The sequence below is a fragment of the Pseudonaja textilis genome, chromosome 7 (genome assembly GCF_049901715.1).
Source record: "Pseudonaja textilis isolate UNSWEBS1 chromosome 7, rPseTex1.2, whole genome shotgun sequence".
NCBI lineage: Eukaryota > Metazoa > Chordata > Lepidosauria > Squamata > Elapidae > Pseudonaja > Pseudonaja textilis.
In genome coordinates, this window is record NC_141996.1 from 49,672,636 (window position 1) to 49,698,602 (window position 25,967).

Here is a 25,967-nt window from a genome sequence, read left to right on the forward strand (position 1 = left end):
ACTGAACCTGACTGAGAGACCATTTAAAGGCTCAGGAACCCTTTGCAGGTGTTATGGCTTAATTAGCTGATTAGAGTGGGACACTTTGAGCCTAGAATATTGAACCTTTTCACAATGTTCTAATTTTCTGAGATTGTGGAGTTGGGGTTTTCATGAGCTGTAAGCCATAATCATCTCAATTATGACACATCACGGCTTGAACTATCTTGCTTCGCATGTAATGAGTATCTCATATATTAGGTTCACCTTTTAAGTTCCATTACTGAAATAAATGAACTTTTGCACGATATTCTAATTTTTTGAGTTTCACCTGTACACTTAAAGAGAATTACTTCCATCACAGATGGATTCGGAATTTAAAATTAAAACAAACAACAAAAACTGTTTGCTTCAAAAAAGAATTTTTTTTTTTTCCAAATCATCACCATCAGTCAGTTTTTGAGGATTTACACATAAACCAAGAATTGGCAGTGTGCCTCCATTCCATTGCATTAGCAGAATTCTAAACTTAAATAAAATTACTTCCATTTTTTAAAATGTAATAAATAAAACAGCCAGAAAATTTCAAGATTCATCAAATGTTGGTTTCCCACTGGAAAGGTATTGAAAAATATTGGATGAAACCATCAGAATTTTGTACTATAAGGTGATAGACCAATATTTTGGCCTTTTAAAATGTGTATTGTATAGATACATACGTGCAGGCTTGGCATCCATGCAGTTGATCAACCACAGTACTTTTAAAGTCCAACAACTCTTTGCTGGCTAAATATGATACCTTAAATACACAGCATCCATGATTATAGTATAAAAACCTTCATAGTAAAAAAACCTTCTCTGAATTGGTGCTCTTCAAAAATGTTGCCTATAACCCTCACCTAGTTTAGCCAAAATCACAAAAGGTGAAATAAAACTTCATTGCTTCGTATAGACAGCTATAAAAGAAAACAGACTTCTTTTTATATATATTCTTTTTACATATTTCCTACCATTCAGGACTAAAGTCATCAGTGTCTTTCTAAATGTGTTTCCTTTGTTAATAGCTTTAAAGGAACATAAGAAGGTTGATATTAAGAACATTTTATAAAAAGAATAAACTCTTCATTTTTTAATTTAACATGTCTCTTTATGGAATTTAAACCAATTGATAAACTATTATGTGATACTTTTATAACAAATTTGTTCTTTTTTTTACTCATTGTTAAAGAAAAAAAGGCTTAAAATGTGAATGTGATTCTAAATATACTGTACACCTTACGTTTGAATATGTAAAACTTTATTCATTTATTGACTATGAGGCATAGCAAAGAAAAAATCATTTTGTTATGATGGAATGGCTGTATCTCCCTGAATTTATAGCCTCAGATTTATGAGATATGTTCTATCTCTGTTTGGAACAAAATGGAAAGATTGATTGATGTTATTCTATGCAGTCAAGAGTTCATAATGTATTTAAAACAATGATGTTTGTAATAAGCAGAATCTACATTTCTACTTTTTTCTTTTCTTCTGTTTTCTTTTCCCTTAAATTGTTTGGGGATTGCTTTCCCCTTTTTGTTTTTGTTTTTCTTTCTATATAATAAAGCAAGAGAAATATTTTAAAAATGAGAAATATTTTTTTAAAAAACAACAAATAGAAACGTGTATATTTGATTGTAGTTTTCAGCAAAATAAAATATTTTATCATGTCAGATTGCAGTCTACAAATCCATTAAATTTTTATTAACTGTTTATTCAGGCTAAGCCATAAAGGTAAGTATTCTATTTGTGGAATGCAGTAATCATATAAAATTGGTATAATGAATTACAATTCCAAATCAGCATTTTAAGTTTGAATCACAAATGTATCAATGATGTCCTCATCATAATACCAAGATCCTTATTCAGCATTTGTATAGAATGAATAGTGAGTAACTTACTCTGCAGTTTCTTTACCAAAAGTCCATAGATGTCAACCTTCAAACATATCATCATAAGTGACTTACTAGTGCTGGATTTGGATACAACATTTCTATGTTCAAAACACACTTAGCTAAGAATTTATTTATAGATCTTAATATGATAAATCTCTCAGTTCTCAAATTGAACAACTATTCAACAGTATATAATGAATATTGAGCCCCAAAACTGTTCATCTGTATAGCCTCTGCTATTTCCATTTTTTTCACTATAGTACTTTCAGTAGGGCAATTATTTTCAGTTTCTTTATGTTAACATCTATATTTCATGTAGCTTCCAATATATTAGCTTCCACCTCTTGTGTTAAAATAATAATAACTTCTAATAATAATAACTAATAATAACTTCTAATTATTCAAAATATTGGCACTATTAATAATATTAAAGTGAAATGTTTATTTTATTTTTTTAAACCACTCTGCATCATCTTAAAACACCACATAGTATGTTTTAATTTAATTTCCATCATAACATTTCTGAATTATTCTAGTTCATATGCCAGAGAAAATGTCTATTTGGGGATCTGACAATACAAGGTTACTTGTGAAGACAGGGACAAAGGAGAAAGGGTACATTTTCTTCAGTAGCCCCCAAACAGAGGTATGGGATCTAGTCAGGAAGCACATTTCCATAGAAAGGAGACAATTAAGCTAAATTGCAGATATTCGTGAAAAATGTGGAATAATAAACTAGGTACATTATGTTTATCGGAAGATAATGCATCTATCGTTGTTTTAAGAAGTGAAAGTTGTAGCATTTTTTTAAATCAGTTCACCAGCAAATTGCAGCAATGCAATCTTCAGAGCTACAAGAGCTGCTGAAAAAGGCTATTATTCTGAGTATGACTTGGAAAGACATATTGATGTGAAGATTTTTAAAAAATAAATAAAAACCCTGAAAAATGTCTGAGATCTAGTTGATTTCTAAACTGCATTTGTACTAGATTTGGGTTTTTGATATGCCCGATGAAAAAAAATATAGAGTTGTTGCAATTTTTGTTTAACAAAATAGAATCCAAAGAACACTGAGTAGTGTGAAAAGGCATGACAGAAAAATTCTAAGACAAGTTATGCTGCAAATGTAATTTCAGAATTAAAATAGATTTTAAAAATAATTTATGACCTAGGAAACCATGGATACAAATTGAGATTTTAGCCACTAGATGCATTCAATGCACTAAGCTGCAGCATGGCTTAAACAACCAAAAGGGGCGTTGGTCCTACCTGAATGCTTCTTCTCGGGGAGCCGAAGGGAAAATCCAGGATGGGTAGTCTCTAGTCTCCTAGCTCTGCAGACCGAGTTGAAAAACTGAGGACACACGCCCTGGTAACGTTCCCCAGTTCTGAACGACATTGAAGCGAATTCAGCTGCTCCTTGTCCTCAAACAGATAGCTCAGTTCATACTGTGAAAAAAAGGCACATTTCCTCCCTATTCCAACCTGACAGAATACAGGGTTTGACTGGATTCTCCCTTCGGCTCCCCGAGAAGAAGCATTCAGGTAGGACCAATGCCCCTTCTCCACTGAGCCGAAGGGAGAATCCAGAATGGGACATACCAAAGCTGGCTGATGGCTGTCCTACGGGTGGGATCTGGGTTGATCAGAGGTCCCCACCTTTACATGAACACCCTGCAGGATTACAAAGGACGCCTCTACTGAGGCAAAGGGGTCAATTTTGTAATGTCTTATGAATGTCTTATGAATGGGGTCACCGATGACCAGGTCTCAGCTCTACAAATGTCCAGAATCGATGCCTGCATTGCCCAGGATGCGGTGGTCGCTGCACTTCTGGTTAGTGCGCTGTGATTCTCCTGGGTACAGGAAGGCTCTGTAACTCATAGGCCTTTGCAATGCAGGCTCTGAGCCAGAGACTTACTGTGGAAAGTGTCACCCTGCGACCCAAAGTTGATGGCTGAAAGGAAACAAACAGGGCTTCTGTCCTCCTAAGAGAAGAAGTTCTTTTAATGTAAATACAGAGGGCCCTCCTAACATCCAAGGTGTGCCATTTTCTCTCCAGTGAATGGGTAGGCTCAGGACAGAAGTTGGGCAAAATCAACTCCTGTGGACGATAGAATAAGGAGTTCACCTTGGGCAGGAAGGTAGGGTCCCACCGCAGAACCACCCTGTCTGCCTGGAATAGGCACAGATCCTTCCTGATGGATAAGGCCGCCAACTCCGAAATACGCCTGGCTGAAGTAATGGCTACCAAGAATGACATCTTGCACGTGAGAAGGTGAAGGCAGACTTTACACAAGGGTTCAAATGGGGGAGAAGTCAGTGCCTGCAGGACCTTAGGCAAATCCCAGGTGGGGTAGCGGTGGACCACCAGTGGCCTCAAATTCGTGGCTCCCCTAAGGAAGGCTTTCGCCCTAGGCTGTTGGGCCAGAGTAGTAGAGCCCTTGACCGAAATCAACTAGGCCAAGGCAGCCACCTGTCTCTTCAAGGTATTGGGGGTGAGACCTCTATCCAACCCATCTTGCAGGAACTCTAATACCTTTGCAACAGAAACAACAGTGGGTTCCAATTGGTGACTAGAGCACCAACTGCAGAATATCTTCCATGTTGCATTATATACTCTGGTCATGAAAGGTCTGGCCGCCTGGATGGTCTGAATGACCTTTGTGGAAAACTTCTCCCGTTTCAGGATCCCCCGCTCAAGCGCCAGACGGTCAACCAAAACCAGGCTAGATCTGGGTACTTGATCGGACCCTGCCTGAGGGAGATCTTGTGCAGAGGAATTCTCCGGGGTCTGGCGACTGACAGTCCCACCAGGTCGGCGAACCAAGGATGCCTGGGCCAGTAAGGGGCTACCAACAGAACTTCCGCCCTTTCTATCAGTACTTTCCTGATTGCCCCCAGATTCAGGGGAAGGGGGGAAGGCATACAATAGTCCCTGGGGCCACCTGCACCGGAGATCATTGACCCCTTCTGCTCCCTGGGCAGGGAATTGAGCAAAGAACCTCGGGAGCTGCGTGTTCTCTGGCAATGTGAAGAGATCCAGAATCGGGCGGCCGAAGTGTTCTGTCATCTCCTGGAACAGACTGGGATGCAGTCGCCATTCTGACTGGTCGACCATGGCCCTGCTCAACCAGTCTGTCTGCATGATGGACATTCCCAAGATACGTTCTGCTCATAGGCACAACAGGTTTCTCTCCGCCCACCTGCACAATTGAGTTGCCTCCTACATTAGAGATCTGGAGCGTGCACCCCCCTGCCGGTTTATGTGGGCCTTGGTAGCCACATTGTCTGTGAGGAGAAGAACATGTCTCCCCACCACTTCCTGCCTTAGATCCTTGAGCGCTAAGTGGGCAACCCTGACCCCTAGCCAATTTAAGTTGTGGGCAAGCTCCTCTCGTCACCACCTCCCCTGGGTGACCTGGACTCCCAAGTGGGCTCCCCAACCATACAGACTGGCATTGGTTGTGATGGTAATCCTCTGGGGTTCCCTGTACAAGCATCCCTGATCCATGGTTCAGGACTGCCACCAATGGAGGGAACAAAGAACTGGCAAGGGGACGTGAACCCTCCTTGGAGAGTCACCTCTGCTCGCCCTCTGGTAAGGGAGCAGGAACCACTGAAGGGTTCAGGAGTGGAAGCGGGCCCATGGGACAATCCCGATGCATGACATCATTTTGCTGAGAAGTTGAGACAGCAAGATGATAAGCGCCTCTCTGGAAGACAGAAGAAGGCGAGTTAAATAAGACACCGACTCCCGTCCCCGTCCCCTCCACTCAAGTTTTGGCCCAAAACAGAAGAAAACCAGTCCACCAGCAAGGAAAGTCAAACATTTAAAATAACAAGCAAAAAAATGTGAACTGGAAAAAAGGCGCGAAAAAAATGAAAGTACTAAACCAGCAAGCCAGCTAGCTGTCAAACCTGATCTAAGCCTCTCTGCAAAAAAAAGCTTAATCCAGGGGGTGAATATTCTTCTACAATCCTAACTATTCAGAGCCCTTAAAGGGTGGTCTGAACATGCTGAGACTGAGTGAAGAACTGGGGACCGTTACCAGGGGGTGTCTCCTCAGTTTTTCAACTCAGTCTGCAGAGCTAGGAGACTAGAGACTACCCATCCTGGATTCTCCCTTCGGCTCAGTGGAGAATTACTGAATTAAGTAAATTAAACTTGAATTATCTCAGTTTGCACAACACAACACACCACTATAATTCATAGTTTAAAAGGCATAATAGACAAGTTCATAAAGCATACTGAGCCAAAATCAAAGAAACACAATTCTAACCCAGTCTGAATGTGGAAGGGGCCTTATAAAATAGATTCAGAAAAATTATCCTTGGGCTCCAGCTAGTGGTCTTGCACATGCCTTTTCTGAACCTTTAGTTCCCATATGTAAACTAAGAATTGCAAACAGGATTTGCAAACACAAGTAGAAAATCTAAGGACTGGGCATTAGATTTAGTTTAGGCATAGTTTACTTACATAGTCACAAAAGTAATTCAACTTGTTAATATAACTTACGGGAGGAGGGAATCAATTCAAATTTCAAACTGAGCCAAAAAATGAATATCTCAATGAAAGACATTGCTTCCTCTTTGACAAATGACCACTGCTCATTAGACAAAAGAGCATAGCTATAAGTAGAAGTCACTATTGTGAGAGGTGATAACAGCTTCCAGAGATCATTCTCTGTCACTATCAAAGACATTCTTCGTAGATTTTTTTTTTTAATCAGAAGCGTGAAAGTACCATTTATTGTACATTGAAGAATAAAAAGAACTCGAAAGGACTTTTGGAGAAATAATTTGAAGCTTCATTTACATTTAATGGAACCTCTTTTCTTGTATTTAATTATCATTTAAAAGAAACCTTCATTAAAAGCTACCAAATGCATGCATTCATTGCTTTCTGACTGGATATTACTAAGCATAAAGGATTTCATCTAATTAATGGGAAAAACCAAATCAATTAATATGTCTTCCTTTACTTTCAGATTCATATATACTAACTAACTTGCCATCAAAAAATCTGATAAATTTATTTACACAAATAGTTATTCGCCCTAGTCTCTAGCTGATGTATACATTTTAACAATTATCTTGGCTGATTCTCCCTTAATTTAAGCCAGCCTCTTCAGGTAACAGCTTAATAAATCATGTTCACACCTTTTTCTTATTATAGTCCTTAGGAAATAAATCCATATGTCTTTTTTAGAAGTAGGATTAGATAACTAAACACAGTCTCCTACTGAAGGATGTCATAATTAGCACAACAAAAAATGTAAACCTCAAAAACTATACCTATAACATGGAAAAAGTCTTGTTTTATATTTAATATCAGATACATGTTTCACATACATACTGTACAAACAGATTTGGGAAACCCATTCTTCAAGTGCTTAGATAGACATACATCTGATACTACATAAGAGTATAAATTAAAACTAATGGTAAGAGCATATCTTCTTTTACACTGAAGTAACCTGCCTTACTATATCTCAGACCACAGGCCATCGAATCCAGCCTTCTATCCTCACTGCAACTAACGAAATATTCATAAGATGGACACCTATAAGAGGCTTGAATCAATAGTCCTTTTTGATTCATATATCATACCAATTAAACATCAGTGGCTTCCAAGTGATTTCTAGACTACATACAGAAATAGGAAGTAAACTGGTCCGCTGAGTTGGCTGCAAAACTAGACAAAATCAAGCTAGTACAGAGTCTTCATCTTGTACTCAACTTCTTTTTCTCTTGCTATTTGTCCTCCCAAGCTTTTCCTTCTCTCCAAGTAGCTCCCGTTCCCCACATTCTGGATAGTATGCTGTACTATCTGATAGTATAATGATTATTTCTTTGAACATTTTCCGAAGTTTGAGACTGAATTTCACAGCTAGAGTTATGCTGATGACTAATATAACTTTAGAAGTTAACTGGATTGCATCCATTGGCATCTATTTTGCAAAAATCCTGGCACATTCCTCTGTGGAGCGTGTCTCTGCCTGATTTTTCAGGATCCTTTCAGCCCCTTCTGGCACACCTCCAACATCCAGGAAGTGCTCCTAATACTTTTTATAACATTTTTAGAGGAAGTTGTTTGGGATGGAGGGGAAGAAAGCTGAAGAGTTGGCTTCCACATGCTTCTTTCTGATGGCTGAAGGTTATTTCTGCCAATAATATATTAAACTCAAGTTATCTAAATAAGCAAACAACCACCTTTTAATTAAGGTGGTTCACCTCTTAAGGTGGTTCATCCTATTTCATTTAATCTTTTCTCAACTAAAAAAAACGTTACTCATGGCATTGAGACTCTAAGGATAAAAAATAAGTTTGAGGAAAAAATAACCCTGGATATATTCAATCATTTTACAAGTATTTGCAAATTTATTCCTTCAACCCAGAGTATAAATACAATATTACGTTGCTTCTTTAAAAAAATCTCCATCTATTCACATTTTTTATTGTTCATCATGTATTGTAATAAAGGCACTGGTGATGAATACTTACCTAAATCCTTTATCTGATATTGGAGATATAAATGACAAATGTCTCTTTAAAGTTTCACATTTTCCTAACAATGCACATTCAAAATTCTACTGAAACAACTGAAACATCAATTCTGGAAAGATAATTTATTTCTAGAGAAATGCTCTAAATTGTTAACAGGGATCATGAATTTATCTCTAAACAGTTCTAAGCTTTAAAAATACAATTAAATAATACTTGATTGTGATTGGTTGATTGATTGGTTATGTGCCATTAAGTAGCGTTGACTCTTACCAACCTCAGTAATAGACCATTTGTTCTTCATTCCATTTGTTTCTTTATTTTTGACTATCAATGGTATTCTCAAGAGTTTCTCCAACATAAACCTGTCAATATTTTTCTATCTTTACTTCTATAGGCCATCACAAGGAGAACCATTCTGTTATTTGTGAATATAGACATATCATGGCATTTGAATATCTTTTCAAATACCTTCACTGATATCTTTTCAAATAATAGTTTGCAGCTGAATGCTTTACTGTTAACAGTTGATCCTAAAAGGCAGAAGCTCTCCAATATATTTAGTGTCAGTTCTAACAGTAATTGTACCTGTTGCCACTAGTTTTGTCTTCTTTATATTCAATCTTAGTCCTATTTTCATTGCGCTATTTGACTTCCATTTCTAGAATTTGCAAGTCATTTGCATTTTTAGCTATCACAGTCATATCATCAGCATAGTTGGGGTTTGTTGGCTCAGGGAGAATTGCCACCTTTGGTCTTGGATGGGGTGGCACTATCCCAAACAGACCCTGTGTGTAATCTAGGGGTTTTTCCTGGACTCACAACTCCTGCTTGAAGAGCAGATGGTGGCCGTGGCCAGGAGGGCCTTTGCGCAACTGCGGGTTATACACCAGTTATGCCCTTTCCAGGACCAACAGTCCCAAACTCACTGTCACTCAAACCCTAGTCACTTCTCATCTTGATTATTGCAATGTGCTCTACAAGGGGCTGTCCTTGAAGAACATCCGGAAGCTTCAGTTGGTACAAAATGCAGCAGCCCACATAGTTTTGTACAGACCCCGGTGTGCACATGTTTCACCTCTCCTGCGGAAGCTGCATTGGTTGCCGATTTGCTTCTGGGTGCAATTCAAGGTGCTGGTTGTCAACTTTAAACCCTTCATGGCTTGGGTCCAGGTTATCTGAAGGAACGTCTATTGCTGATCACATCTACCAGACCCATTAGAGAGGGGAGGCAGGGAATGCTGCGGGTCCCATCACTGAGGAAGATATAACTGGTGGGACCCAGAAGAAGGGCGTTCTCTGTGGTGGCTCCCTCTCTCTGGAAATCATTCCCCCAGAGATTAGAATGGCCCCTTCTCTAATACCCCTTCCGAAGGCACTGAAGACCTGGTTCTGCCAGAGGGCTTGGGGAGCTCAGAGCAGGATGGAGCCCATCAAATGCCTCATGTGATCTGCTGTTGTCGGGGCAGGGGATGGGAGTTGGGAGTGATCTTTTATTTATTTTTTTCCAGATTTTGTTCTATTGTACTTTATTAATTTATTTGATTCTTTTTTGTTAGTTTTTATTGTTTTTTATTTTAAACATGGTTTTACATTCTGTAAGTTGCCTCAAGTCGCCAAGGATAAATAGGTGGCAATATAATTTAAATAAATAAATAGTGCTATTATTGACATTCCTTCCTCCAACTTTAAAACCTAATCATCTTCTTCCAATCCAGATTCCCTCAATATATATTCAGAATACAGGTTGAATAAATAAGAGGAGACTTCTTTGCTGATTTGGATTTTGTCTTTTTCATCATGTTCCATCCAGACAATGGCTACCAGGCCTGCATAATGGTTCCACATGAGGACAATGAGATATTCTGGGATTCCCATTTTTTCTAAATACATTCCACAGCTTAACATGGTGGACTCATTCAAAGCCCTTGTTATAATCAGTGAAGCACATATTGAGATGCATGCCTTCCCAATTGTCCTGCGTGCACCAGAAATAATGTCTCTTGTCCCTCAGCCTTTTCTAAAAGCAGGTGACATTTCCACCTGGAATTTCCATTTCCACGCAGGACTCTAATTCATATTAAATGAACCCAATCACCAAAATAGTATAGATTTTATTTTTAAAGTATTTTAATAATATCAGTATCTAGAGAAAGTAAAATAACATTTTAATTAATGTATTTATTTCAAATGTGTTTATACTTCAAACCCTCCGATTCCAAGCAGCTTACATCAACAAAAGCAACAAATACAAAAAAGATCTATAAAAGTTAGAAATCACCATTTTATAACTTGACATTTCCAACATAACCAATCTATCACAAAACTAAATAAAGCAATCCAGACTGATAGTATTGACATATACCTCAGATACATCTTTTCCTCATTCTACCATCTACCTGCTTTCCCGTTAGAAACAGAAACTCCAAAAAATTTCCAAATTACATGCTGAAGTACCCTGGAGATCAATATCTCCTGCTACCTGTCCATCCATTAGAATTATCAGCCTAACAAAGAATGGGGCCACCGTGAAACAGCACCCCCAATCCTTGAAAACAAAAGGATGTTGCATGACATCCAATCCTTGCATGACATCCAAAGGGATGCCCTGTTGAAAATGATATAGTTATGATGTACTAGGTCACCTAAAAATTCAGCAGAATTAATAAGATTACACTTCCATTATGTAGATGTTACCCCAGATTGCTGACCAGTACAGTTTCTGTCCCTTTTCGGGACCTGAATTATGATTGAAAAGGATCAAGATAATCTACTTTATGCAGAGCCTTTTGTAGCTGTCATTCATTACCTTCCATCATTTCCTCCCAAAAAGGAAAGTTGGAGATTAGGCACGAGTTGTCTAATATAGCCAGATCCAAGGTCATCTCCTTAAAGAGAAGGTGTACAATTCCCTCCTTAAGGAGGTCCGCACTTCACTCTCACCATCACCCCCACAATGAGACACAGTACCCCCAAGCCAGCCTCTCATTCTCTTGTTGGCTACCGTATTATCAGGGTGGGGCAGGTAATAGAATTCAATTCTTCAAGGAATCTGTCCACTTCCTCAGGATCAACATGTTAAACTATTCACAAATAACACTGTCAAATATTACCCAAACCTCTCTGGATTCTATCCAGTCAGCTTTCAATTCTGAGTGAATACAAGGGGGATTTTATCTGCAAACTGCTCTGTTAACCTCTCACAACAGCCTTCCTAAAAATAGTCTGGGTAACTTTAAAAAAGAACACCATACAGTACTCTTCAGGGGAAATAAGGGCAGAAAAGTAATTCTACTTTATTGCCATTATACTATAGTACAGGCTCAAATTTGGGCTTTTATCCATATCCAGATTTGCTGCCCATTTTCCATCAGCATTACTCCAAATATCTGCTTCATTTCTTGGAGCTCCCAGAGAAGACACTATTTAGACAGGAAGACACCATTTAGAATAGAATAGAATAGAATAGAATAGAATAGAATAGAATAGAATAGAATAGAATAGAATAGAATAGAATAGAATAGAATAGAATAGAATAGAATAGAATAGAATTCTTTATTGGCCAAGTGTGATTGGACACACAAGGAATTTGTGCTCTCAGTGTACATAAAAGAGTCAAGAATCATAAGGTACAACACTTAATAATAGAGGTGGTATTCAGCAGGTTCTGACCAGTTCTGGAGAACCGGTAGTGGAAATTTTGAGCAGTTTGGAGAACTGACAAATATCACCTCTGACTGGAGATTTTACAGTATCCTTCCCCTGCCATGCCCACCAAGCCACGCCCACAGAACCGGTAGTAAAAAAATTGAATCCCACCACTGTGACCCATTGAGTCATTCTTTTCAAATATCCCTCAAAAAACCATCAGGAGACCCCTGGGTAAGCCTCCCCCTCCCCGAGTGACCAACAAAAATGCCTGCTAATTTGCTGGGAAAGGGGTAATTCCTTATCAGATTTCCCAATGGTTTCAATAATGGATGCATTCTGTAAGTAAACCCACCTGAGGTATCTTAGTTGAAAAAGTTTTGCCCCATAGTGCACAGTTTGCCCGATTAAATATTACAGATACAAAAGTGTTAGTAGCATATATGTATTCTGTATGTATCATCTCAGCTGCTCCAAGACATACACCAAAACTTATTTATCCCTCTCATCCACTATGTGTCAGGCATGAAATTAACTGGAACAAACCTATGGTTGTCTTAGTGGCCATAAGTAGGAGCCACATCAGATTTCTCTCCCTGGGATTTTAGGTTGAAATCTCAATTAGCCTAAGCGTATTAAACACCAGCCAAACCCAAGGTGACTGAATAGATCAAGCAGGGGAGTCACTGTGCAACTGGAAAGTTGGTACAATCTCGAAGTTTACTAAGCAAACAGTTAGTAGAGAGCCATCTGGATGTCACATCATCAGCCAACATTGATTCAACCGATCTGGCTGCCTAGGCGGGTATCCCCTTCCTTGTTTACCGCTCCCATGTATCTCTCCCAAAGCTGCATTCTGGATGAAAAAGGATGACCATCGCAGACCAAAAGAATGCGCCATTCTTCAATTGAAGCTATACCACAGTTAATGAGGCACCAGTTGTGTCAAAATGAATGATGCCCTAAAATAAATGGGAAGGTATGTGTCTGAATCTATGTGAAAATTTTAATAAGAAAATAATTTGAAACTACCAGAGATTTTACAGTCCCTCAATGACAAATTTTATGATGACAGTAAAACAACATAAAACACAAAATGTTTAAATATGTCTACGTATTCATGTATCTTGGAATGTTGGTGTGCTGATTGGGACATCTTCAATCATTTATCACAGCAAGTTATATTTGGATTCTTACATTAGGTACAAAGGTGGATTCAGTGGCCTAATTGAAGCTTTCTAATTCCATGATTAAAGACATTTCTATGTCAGATATTGATTATACAAGCATTTGCAATATATCACCAAGAGTTTGAATCCCAATTCTGTACTAATATCAACAAAGATTCTTTCCCATTCCCTCCAGCCTTTAGGACTAAGTTAGAAGGTTAGAATAATCTGTAGTAAGCATCTTATTCCTATATCTGGTTTCCATGATAAAGCAGAAAATCAGCTCCATTTCACCCCCAAGCCATTATTCTGCTGCTGGCTTGATAGATTTTATAGCCCTAATAAAAAGAGAGAGGGATTCATAAAAAGGAAGCCTGTCTCTATTAATCAGCCTAACAAAAACTCTTGTACAGATTGTGTGTGTGTATGTGTGTTGTGTGTGTGCGTGTGTGTGTGGTATGTGTGTACACACACAAAGATCACCATTACTTCTGAATCATATATCTCCAAAAAAAGAAAAAACAATATCGTTCTCCCTGGCAGGGGTGTCCAGCAACCTCCACTGAGGGCCAGTGCATCACTTGCTTGCTTGCTGAGAAAGTTGCATGATAAGATAGGATTGTGCTTTCAGCAAATACTTCATGTGACACATTTTCCTGCAATCTCTTCTTGGCTTACTGTTATGTTTTGGGGCAGACATGGTACAAAAAAATCAAGGTTATTCGCTGGCAGCACCAAAATATTCATTATTGTTTCATATGATTGGTGAGGAAAAATATGCTTGAGATCACTAAGACTTCTGGGAAATGAAGTCTCAAAACATTAGAAGTGCCTGATTGAGAGAAGTTACCTCTCTACTATAAAAGGAAACAAGGTTATTACCGCCTTCTCTTATCTGTTACATTTTTTGCCATTTCTTAAATCCATATGTATGGTGGTTCTAAATTTTCTCAGAGTAATTAAGGCAATGACCTTTGGACATTACAAAAAGCATTATTTTACTGATATTTAATAAATTAAATGAGCTTTCAATGTATTAATACTGCAATGCAAATACTCTGTTCCATTACTCTAACTGCCTTACGAGGTTTCCAATATCTCCTCATAGTTACGCATCTCAAAATGTGTGGCAAAGATCCTGCTGAATGACATAAGAGCAGCATTTAAAATCCTGGATAATACATTGGAGATACTTCCTGGCAATTAAAGTTCATTCATCTGCCAAGTTCTACTCCATAGATTTTAGTGATTTTTTTTCAGGTAATACATTTTCTTGATGGCATTTTCTCCAAAGCATCATGAGGTCATACTTGCATTAAAAATAGCCTTTGAGGCATCAAGTTGCTTAGATTTCATTTACCATTAAGCTACCCCATTGGAAATACTGAAGTATATTGTCTATGTGCATCTTTATTAATGCTTTTGCTGGATACTCCTATCTGGGGAAGGGAGAAAGAAATATTTTTCCTACGTGAAGGATTTTTTTCCTCTGCTTGACAATTCTTTAACCAGTTATGATAAGGATCTGTGGACAAGACATACAAATGAAGGACAGATTGAGTTGAAACCTACAGACAGGAAAAGAAAAACATATATTCAGATCCCCTGATTGATAATGTACAGTAATGCTTTCCCATCAAAGCTTACACTTTTAAGGAATTCTGCCTATGATCTTAAGCAGCCTTCAGGCTTTACAGAATCCCTGATAACTGCACTAATCTTGAATATCCAGTAAAGACATACATAGCTAATGAAGTAAGAAAGATCCTTTCCTGTGAGCAATGTTTTTTTAAAAAAAATATGTTTGAAAACATATCACATTACCTCTCCCTACTGAAATCGAAGTTATATAGCCTATTCGGTTCTAGTGATAGTTTTAAGTAACTGTAATGATTATAAGAACCATTTAGGAATCTCATACAGTTTTAAGCAATGTCATTAAAGATGCTACCCATAATTGTGATTAAAATCCAGAGTCAGAAGAATGGATTCACACAAACAGCCTATTTATATGCCTAATTGCCACAAGAAAAATGAATGGAGATATTGATAAGGAAAGGGAAAAAATTCAAGTAGAATGACTGCTTAAAAATAGTACATTTGAAGCTATACTTGAAATTTATTTTAATGATTATGTATTGTAATTTCTCAATATTTTGGAGACATAATTACATACGTATGTGCTGCTGAATTGTTAATATCAGTCTGATATTACCAGTGTGTTGGACCAGTCCCTATACTTCTCCATCAGGATGGTGGCTGAGTAATTTTTGCAGAAGATACTAAATTGAGGCAAAAATATTTAATTTTAAAGGGGGAGGGAAAAGTGATAATATTACAATAACAAATTTAGTCTGCCTAAAAAAATTACATGTTATAGAATCTATTGCAGTTTAAGTGTGTTCTTTTATTTTAATAACTAATTTTAAAACATCATTGTGAACACATTAATGACAGGAACATTTAAAAATACAAATCTCAGAAATAAGTCCTCTGAATTAAATGTGACTTACTCTCAGGAAAATATGTACAGCAGCATCTCTAATCTAGCATTTTCATTATCAGAAGTGTGGAAATGATTCAACTAAGAGAGATAGCTGCAGCTGAAAAACCCACGAAAAAAATATTTCAAGACTGTAACTACAATCTTACACTTACTTCAGTGTATCTCACTGGACCTAAGTAGGACTCTGTAGGGCACTATTATCAAAGACCTAGATGCTAAATACAGATTAGGAAATCTTTCCTCTGCTACACATGGGGGCTTTTTAAAAGTTATCACATCTTTAACTGACCAACATCTTCTTATGGGATTTTACCTCTTCAAACTGTACTGAGAAAATTCTATCATGTCACTCCAAACATTCAAACTGGAATTAATTTTCTGTTGAATTTGAGAACAGTCAGTCAGAAAATATATTTTGCAGTACAGTTTTACATGAATATATCATTAAGCAACCCCAGATAGTTCAATGGAATTATTTACCTGGGAATAAATTTATATTCATCAGGAGATATGATGGCTTATTCATATATGAGATAGTATCATGGAGAAACCTTAAGGCTCATCTTGGGAGAGCAGTTTTGCTACAATTTCAAGTTTGCTCTTGAGGCAAAAATATCTATTCTAGAATTTATGCTTGTCAAATTAAGCTTGAATACACTGTATAATCACAAAAAAAGTAAATAGTCCTTCATAAGAGAAAGGGGTACATTCTATTTATTTATTTATTTATTTATTTTTATTTGTCAATTGCTTACAAGATAATAGGTGTAAGTAAAGACATAGTTATGAATACATGGATACATTATAAGAAAAATAAAAAATATATAAAAGAAACAATAGGACAGGGGTGGTAGGCACGTTGGTGCACTTGTGCACGCCCCCTACAGACCTCTTAGGAAAGGGGTGAGGTCAATTGTAGACAGTCTAAGGTTAAAGTTTTTGGGGTTTGGGGAAAAAAAACATAGAGTCAGGTAGAGTATTCCAGACATTGACCACTCTGTTGCTGAAGTCATATTTCCTGCAATCGAGTTTGGTGCGATAAACCTTGAGTTTATGTCTATTGTGTGCTCTTGTGTTGTTATGGTTGAAGCTGAAGTATTCATTGACGGGTAGGACATTGCAATGTATGATTTTGCATACTATACTTAGATCGGACTGAAGGCGGCGTAGTTCTAAGTTTTCAGGGTCTAGAATTTCGAGTCTGGTGGCATAAGGTATTCTGCAATGAGTAGAGGAGTGGAGAACTACAGTTCTCCAACAGCATAAATGTGAATCTATTCAGTCAAGAAGAAAAATGTCTTAGTTCATCTGTAGCTAAGATCCTATCTATAAAGTATCATGGCATGTTATTTGTAGACTCTGCTGGAAACATACAGTTGCAAAAATAAAACCCACAGAAGACAACAGACAATAGTTATGTAAGTAGTGAAGCATCTCAGAACTGTTGGAAGTAGGAGGCAGTACAAAAAGCAGCAGGGGGTTCTCAAGGATGAAGAAGAGAGAAGAAAGGAGAGAAGAGTAGGAGGAATGACAGCAAGATTTGGTCAGGGAGGAGGAGTTTAAAGCGTGATAAAGCATGAAAAGCTAAGCCTTTTTTAAAAAGCAAAATGTTATCCGCATCTAAAGAGGCTCCAGCAACAGTTGCTATGGAGACAAGAACTTTGACTTCTGTTACTAAACTTTAGTCATTCTGCCGAGGTAGCTACACTCGTCAGTATCACTTCCATTGACGCAGCTTTAAAGCAAATTAAGAAATGTTGCACAGGTGGCAGTAATTCTTAACTAAAATTCAAAACATATTCTTCATTATCATGTAACTTACAGTAATTTAGGCATATCTTCAAAGTCATCTGTACCTAGTATGTGCACGGACACACATATTGTAGTTTTAAAAAGCATCTTGGGCTCAAACTGATTAAAGTTGTAGGCAGCAATTGCAAATTATGGAAGGGGAGAGCAAGGAGGGGGATAATCAGATTCTTAACCAGGTTTTGGAAGAAGGGGAAAAAAAACAGTAACCTTTGAGTGTGCGTGTCAAAAACAATGGTTTGTAACAAGCACCACTCAATCTCTGGTGAGTAGCAAGCATCCACAAATACTTCTCAATAGCAAGAGGATTTTTTTTTTTATTTCAGAGAATATGAACATTTCCATTCACAATTTTTAAAGGTTCTTAATAAGAAGTTAACCCTTACCAAGTTTTTGTGGACTAAGAAGTAGCTTCCCCTGCTTATTTTTTTGGACTGAGCTTTTTGGATGCTGCTGAAGGAAGGTTGGGAATGTGGCCTCCAGATGTTGAGCTTCATTCACTTGCTGTGAATTGTAACTAAGCAATAAATGGAAAGTGACAAGTTCCCTATCTTGAATATGCTAAATTTCCCCGAAAAAAATCTCCACAACTATGTGAGCAGGAAGTTCAATCACCATATAAAGCCTGGAGCTCCACATTGTCCTTCAGAGTCGAATAGCTAAGTGTGTTGTGCAGACACAACCAATTTTGTTTTATTAAACAAATAATGATTAAACAACTATGTTTCAGTACAGTACAGTATGTGAATTTTGTTTATAGCTACATTAAATAAAATGTGTTTAAAATAAGTGAAGGGGTGTGCTTGTCAATCTTTCTAGCTCAATTTTCTAACAGAAGGTTTAATAGAAACACAGTAACTTTGAAGGGGAAGCCTTCACGGAAGTATTAATGCAAGGATTTTCTAAGTTCGAAATCTACAGGCTAATTTCTCCCACCTCTTACAATAAATAAGTCAGAAAATTTCATTTACTTTTTTGAATCATTTTCCATATTTTGGTGCTGAGGTTTCTTAAAATCAAAGGGATGGAAGGGGCTTCAAATATCTTCCAGTCCAACCTATTACCCATGGTATAGAAGCTAATCCATTTCTGTCCATTTCAATGACACACAAGAAGAAATTATCTAATCATGAACTAAATAGCCTATACACACAAAACAACTTTAAAGCAACAAGTGCCCCCCTGGTGAAACACTTAATGCCTGGCTGTGGAATAATTATGATATAAAAAAATAAACACTTATATGTCAACAATGTCAAATGCCCTATCAATCATATTATTTTTAACCATGCCTACTTAGAATACAGAAATTACAGAATATTCAAAAATGTGTGAATTTGGCATAGTACACTGTACAGTCTTTAGATAAGTTAGCATTTATTTAATATTAAAAATCCAAGTCAGTATTTTCCATTTGAAAAATTTAAGCCAGGATCCAAAGTTCTGTATTCTGTTTTACTCTAAAACACATTTTTACCAATTAGCACAAAAGAAGTCCCTTCTCAAAACGCTAATCCTTTTGTGGGAGAGTTGTCCTGTTTTCATTCTTATGTACCGTATCTTACTTTTGTAAAGGGGAGAAAGCAGGATTTTTTTAGTCCTCTATGCTTAAAATAACAACAAAAACATTCATTAATGGTTTGTGCAGAAATACAAACTGAACTTTAATGTTATCCATTGTGATATGTTAGTGCAACACTAAAAAGTTTGGTTAATGAGTGGGTGCTATCATTTTTCTCTTAAGTCCTGTCTTGCGCAGAGCTTTAATTAAGCAATGTAACTTTTTATGTTGACTGAATGCAAAATAGTTATGATTTTTGGAACTATGAAAACAAGAGCACATAACTTATGAGAAACTTCTTGACAAACCACAAAAGTTGGTTAATCTGTAACAGGAATGTAAAATGGTACCATTCACCAAACCTTTTACTTCAGAATAGAATAGAATAGAATAGAATAGAATAGAATAGAATAGAATAGAATAGAATAGAATAGAATAGTTTATTGGCCAAGTGTGATTGGACACACAAGGAATTTGTCTTGGTGCATATGCTCTCAGTGTACATCAAAGATACATTCGTCAAGAATCATAAGGTACAACACTTCATAATAGTCATTCAGGTCATCATGCAACCATTTCTGATATCTAAACTCTTACAAAAGGGTGTGGAAGTTCTTGACATTGAAAAATATAATAGTTCACATATTTTAAGGAAAGTCATAAAACATTGATTACAAATAGAAGTATCTGAGTTTACATACCAGGATAAGTGAAATCTTTTACCATTTAGCCCAGTCTGAGCCAAGCCAGCAATATCCATAACCAACTAGATGTCAAAACATACATCATGACACCTGACCCATGTCTCATATTTCCCCCACTTTTCTATCTTGCTGATGTTTCTGCACCCAGCCAAATTCAAGAGACACTAAAGCGCTACTTCCACAAATAGGCTTCACTGGATCTGACAATGTCTGATAAATAAATACCATCTGACAATTCAGTCTTATATGTTACATAAGGGGGAAGCTATCTTGTTTATCTAAAATTTTCTGGAAAGAGAGCCCACATTGGCTGTTTTATGCTAAATATTACATACTGTTCATAAACAACACTTGTTCCCTGCACAATAGGCTATCTCTTCCCCCATATTGTTATACTGATAACAGACTTCAGTCAGCTTTGGGACTTAGATAAAAGTGGAACACAAGAAGCAGTGAACTTCTTATCAGATACTCTGTCAAGAGAGTTTGTCTTTTTTGAATACTGTAAAACCTGCTCCGGTATAACGATAATCCGAAACTCATTCATCCAAGTTGCCCTTTATCTAAAGACTTTTAATAGATAACAAAATCATGCAATAGAGATACCAAAAATAGTAATTTGTATATTATTTAGCAACTGAGGCAACTAGACTTTATCTAGAGACTTTTTATAGCAGAAATGGGTAGCAATATCATGCAGTGAAAATATCAAACACTTCATTTTTTTAATATTATTTGGCAGCTGAGGCAATTAGACTTTAAAAAACACTAGATAACTCTTGACCCATTGGGTCATTGTTTCAGAGATATTTCCTTACCAGATTCTTCAATGGCTTTCAACAATGGTAGAGCTTCTAACGTTATGGAAAAGTTTTTTAAAAGTCAGGGAGATTTTCAGAGATGTATCTGCCTTGAAAGTAGCACAGTCAAACTTCAGGAGCTGACCACAGGAACTGTTTTATGACATTTTGTATTATGTCATAGCATTTTAACAGTATCTGGTTTTGTTATAAAATGTTTTACAAAATTTGCCAAATTTCAATTCCATAAGAGTCATGAGTTCCAAATTTGGGACACATTCTGTAAGTTAGTCCATTTGCTTCAAAATTGTTACCATTTTATGCACAATTTTCCCCAATTAAAGGATACAAACACTAGAGTTTTAGTAGTGTATAGATTGTGATGCCATTCCTGCATCTCAACTAAGTCTGAAAGATTAGCCTTTTACATTATTCTGCAAACACAGATTTATAGAACATAAATATTAAAATGCTCTGATTATACATTGTGAGAATTTGCAACACTAGACAATATTTTATTATTCAATTCAGACACTCCTCTAAACTATAACATGATGTCCACAATCTTGGGTTGTGTATTAATTTAGCTGCTATTATCTGTAAATCTTGTTATTTTGTGAACCCAAACAATAATGGCTTTTTCAACTATGATTACCCTAAAAGGTTAGCATGATGTGCAACAGGGAAAGGGAAAATAGTGGCAATAGATATATTTCCTGCTCTTTGTTCCCTTACCCTCTGCCCCCACCCCCCCGCCCCAATATCCATATCCAGGCACTAGACCATCTGCAACTAATATGATCCTTAAACACTGGAAACTTCATCTGAAAATAGGCTGGACAACACAGAATATACTAAGCAGCAAAAGTGAAAATATACTTCTGCAGATTGTACAACTCCTTTTTAAACAATATATTGAGAACATATAAAGTGGCTTGGCATCTACAAAAGCATGTAGTATTATCTCTGTGCTTTTGTGTTAAAAAGTATCTTTCAAGTGAGATAGAGGCCAGTTTATGCTAATTTTTAAATCTTATTACTGCCCATGACATTCATCTTCTAGAGCTATTGATAAAATGGATTCATTGATATAGTATTATAGAACTGAAAACAAACCAACACAGCAATAGGTTTTGTAAAAGAAAGACACGTGAGTTGTGAGATAGGTAGGTCAGTAATACTTATGACTCCAAAAATGAGATGCAACTCATTTCATATAGTAAGCTGAATTTACACAGAGGATCCCAGGGAATCCTACTGTTGTCTAAACTGACCATTGAAGATGATCACATGCACAAGTACATAGCTGATTAGGAAAGAAACCTCTGGAATTTGCCAACATAAACTTAAATGCTCAGCAATTTGACATCCACATTTCTTAGAGGACAGCAACAAGATCCACAATCCATCCACTAATATATGCCCAAAGAGGAGGTTTCTGACCCAAACTAACCCACTCCCTTCCTTTCAAAGCAGATAGGAGACTTCAACAGCAATCAATCAATCAGAATAGAGCTGGAAGGGATCTTGGAGATCTTCTAGTCCAACCCCCTGCACAGGTAAGTACAGGTATCCCAAATTGCTGTGACAAATTCAATAGTGAAATTGTTCAAGAGCCTCCTACCCCAAAACCCAGGAAGCGCCACATATAAGCAAACCAATGAGCCAATCCTAAACCGTGTGGTCTTACCCATCTATAAAGAAATACCCCCCACCCCGAGTTTAATGGGATTTATTCACAGATATGTCCCAGGTTAGATAGCATCGGCTATCTCCCCCGAGTAGTTTTTTTTTGGCTTTGATCTCCAACCATTTGAAGTGCAAATAAGACGACGTTTACCACTAAGGCTCCTTCGGAACCATCTGTGCAATTATGCCCTTCCGAAAGAACGATTTTCTGCCTCTCGGGCTCCCTTCCCCAGCCCCCACAACCGCCACTATTATGCGAATATTTGTTTTCTGGCAGTTGTGCCGAGCGGCCACAATCGCGCTTCAGCCCGGCAGCGGAGGTTATGCCGACCTTTTTATCCCGCTTGTTAAGCTTTCCCCCCCGGCCGGCAAGGCTGTATGTAGGCTGAGATCTGAGAGCACGGAAGGCTTCCACGCCAAACTGGCATCAGCCACAGGGGATCCGATTGCAAAGACAGGGTAAAACGGGCTTCTTCTGCGGTAGGCATACCTCCCGCTCGCCAGATCCACTCGCACACGATCCTCTCTCTCTTTGCCGGATCACCCAGCACCTTTCCTCGGCCACCCGCTCCTCAGGAGCGTTTTCCTTTCCGACGAACATCCATTCAGCGTGCTCGGTTGAGAAATGCGTACAATACACGGCGCAGGCCAGCCTCACTCGTATCTGCGCTAGGGAAGCGGGGAAAGGAGAGACGGGGAAACTGAAGGAGAAGCGGGGGTGCTCTCTCTGCGTCTCCTTCTCTCTCTCTTCCCGGAGCTTCCGTCCGTCCGTCCATCCATCCATCCATCCATTCATTCATTCATTCATTCGGCCAGTCAAGTCAGTCCACTGCATAGCGATGTACCTACCAAGCATTGCTTTCTTGCCCGCCAAAGAGGCACTGATCGGACGCTGCAGCCTACAGGACTGCCGCAGCAACCGGAGATCTTCGAGAAGGGCAGGCACACGGTGGGTTTTTTTTTCCCCAACTGCAGAGCCGCTGCCGCCGCCGCCGCCGCCGCGGTTCTCACGATGCCATCCTGCCAATAGCAACTGCTGCCATATTGTTACGGCAAGCGCTGCGAAGGGCGGGGCGAGAGGACCCCTTGGAAACCGATGGCTATTGGTCACGCGGCCGGCCAATCAAACCGACGCAACCCAATGAGCCAAGGCGGCGATGAACAGCGGGGCCTTTGGAGTTAGAATGCGGCGGGACAATAGGAGCTGCACGCGGAAAGCCAGTCAGGGAGATGGGCGGGGGAGAGGGTTTTGTTTAAGCCTTCGGGCCTTTTGCCGAGCCGAGGGAGGCGGTCCGAGAGCGGGGAAAGAACCTACCTGAAACAAAAGTAGTATTTTTTTTCCCTCCTGAGCCAATCCAGTAGCGAATGGACCAAACAGAAGAAAGATTTAAGATTAAATAATGCGCACCCCGAAGTGGATTTTTAGCGATTAGCTATTTACTTCGAAGACAAGATCCCATTTTTTCAAGGAGAGGAAAACGTCGCTGGAGCGCAAACAGTAACTCGTGGGTAATGGTATTGTGGATATCCCCTCCTCTTTGGGAGGTTGCCACAAAGAGGAGGGGGACAACTTATTTCCTCAAACACCCGAAGGCAGGACAAGAAACAATGGATTGAAAATAATCAAGGGGAAAAGCAACCTGGAATTAAAGAGAAACTTCCTAACAGTGAGGACAGTTAACCAGTGGAACAGCTTCCTCTCAGAAGTTGTGGGTGCTTTATCCCTGGAGGTTTCTGAGAAGAGACTGGACAGTCACTTGTCTGAAATGGTATAAGGTCTCTTGCTTGAGCAGGGGTTGGACTAGAAGACCTCCAAGGTCCCTTCCAGCCCTATTCAGATTGACTGATGGTTGTGTTGCACAGATGGACAGGTGCTATTAATTCGAGAGATGGCATCTTGTAGCACAACTGACGCGAAATTGAAACCAACTTTTTTCTAAACTAAGAGATTCTGCAAACATCTTGTAACTTTACTACCCATCTGGATATCCTCTTTTTGTCTGGTTATATCAAAATGTGGCCATCTTTACTGAAGGCTATGCCCCTCAACACCTCACATTTTATAGAAGCTTGAAATTTATTTATAAAGCAAAAGCAAGAAACTTGCAACACTTTGAGCCTACAAAATGTATTGTTGCCTAAGATTGTGTAGTTCGAAGTCACCTAATGAGATGTATGGAAGATGGTCCTGCAAGTGCAACTGATAAAATGAACATGTGTATGCAATAGCCTAGTTTGTCTAGTACTGTCTTTTTCCCTTGTTTATGCTGCAAAGTACTAACACAGCTACCTCTCTGACAATTTAATCAGAAGCAATCGATAAAGTGAGATATAGCACAGGGATTATAGTAATCCCAAAACCCTTGTAGAATGATATTTTTGTTCAGGCCCAAAATGATTTCCTTCCCCCCTCCCAATTCAAAAAAAAAAAGCTTTTGAGTTCTCCAGAATTCTTTGTCAGGCAAGTTGTCTCAAAAACACCTTTTTATCAAGGATACCACCTACAGTTAAACTCTGGCTTTACGAATAGAAAAACAGCAGTGTTTATTTTTGTCCTTTGCCAGGCTGGAAAAGCTGTAGTTTTTCCATGGCAGGATACACATTAGTAGCTAGTGATCTTTGGTTTTTCAAACCTGGGGATAGCAAGGTTTTCATCCCCAAATGCTATATGTCATAATACAATAAATATTACTAATATGTTTTCACTAAGAACTCTCTTGAGATTGACATTTGAATATCTCTTTTGCACCTTTGGTAATTTATCTTCCTTTTTGATGTGCAGTAATCAGAACTCCACAGTATTTAAAGTGTGGTTGCAGTTAGAATCAGTTCTATTAAGTGATTCATTTCCTGAAATCCTCCAATAAGGAATTTGCCTTTTTTCATCAAACTATTTCTACTACAGATGTGCTAAGAGTGTAGTCTATTCTTGAACTTTTCCTCTGGAACTGCAATTTCAAGTACTCCAAGAACAGTATATTTCTAAAAGTTAGTTATCCAGAATAAATGGTTTATGGTGTTCCACACCTGGAGAATTCACTTCTATAAACAGATGAAGCCCCCTAGAAAGTGTATGTTGGTCTATTATAATGGAGAAACAATTATCCAGGAATGCTAATTCTGATTTGTGTATTGATGATAGCTTGGTGAAGAAAGATTTACAGCCAATATGAGTCACAAGTAATCATAATCTCAACATCCCTTTCTAGTCTGTTATATCTTAGATCCCATTGCATAGGGCAGAGGTGACAAACTCAAGGCCTGGGGTTCAGATCCAATCCTTGGGGTGCTTAGATCTGGCCTGTGGGACTGCCCTGGAAATAGCAAAGGACCGGCCTGCAGTGCCTCTGCCAGCAAAAATGGAGCTCACGAGGGCCATGGATGCGCTCCGTTTTCACTGGCAGAGGGTTGCAGGAGGCCGCTGCAGCCAAAAACAGAGTTCAGGAACCTGTTTTTCCTGGCAGAGTGTTCAGGCCGCCACAGGCACCCCAACACAAGTGACGTCGAGCTGGCCATGCCCATTCCAGCCACGCCCACTCAGGGCCCCGAGGTCAAACACAACCCTGATGCAGCCCTCAATTAAATTGAGTTTGACACTCCTAGCATATATGAAATGAGCATGTTTTGCTTTAATGTATATTATTCAATTGTTCATCTACAA

The 25,967-nt window shown here is 38.4% G+C and overlaps 1 protein-coding gene across 2 annotated transcripts in view; it reads right to left on the reverse strand.

Moving 5' to 3' along the window:
- TIAM1 (TIAM Rac1 associated GEF 1) overlaps nucleotides 1-23,367 on the reverse strand; it is a 207,728-nt gene extending 184,361 nt beyond the window's left edge. The window contains exon 1 of one of the 2 annotated variants that reach the window (XM_087937550.1): nucleotides 23,156-23,367. The gene's annotated coding sequence lies outside the window, so the exon portion shown is untranslated. The remainder of the gene's footprint in view (nucleotides 1-23,155) is intronic. The other variant, XM_087937547.1, reaches the window with a different exon arrangement.
- Nucleotides 23,368-25,967: the final 2,600 nt, after the last annotated feature.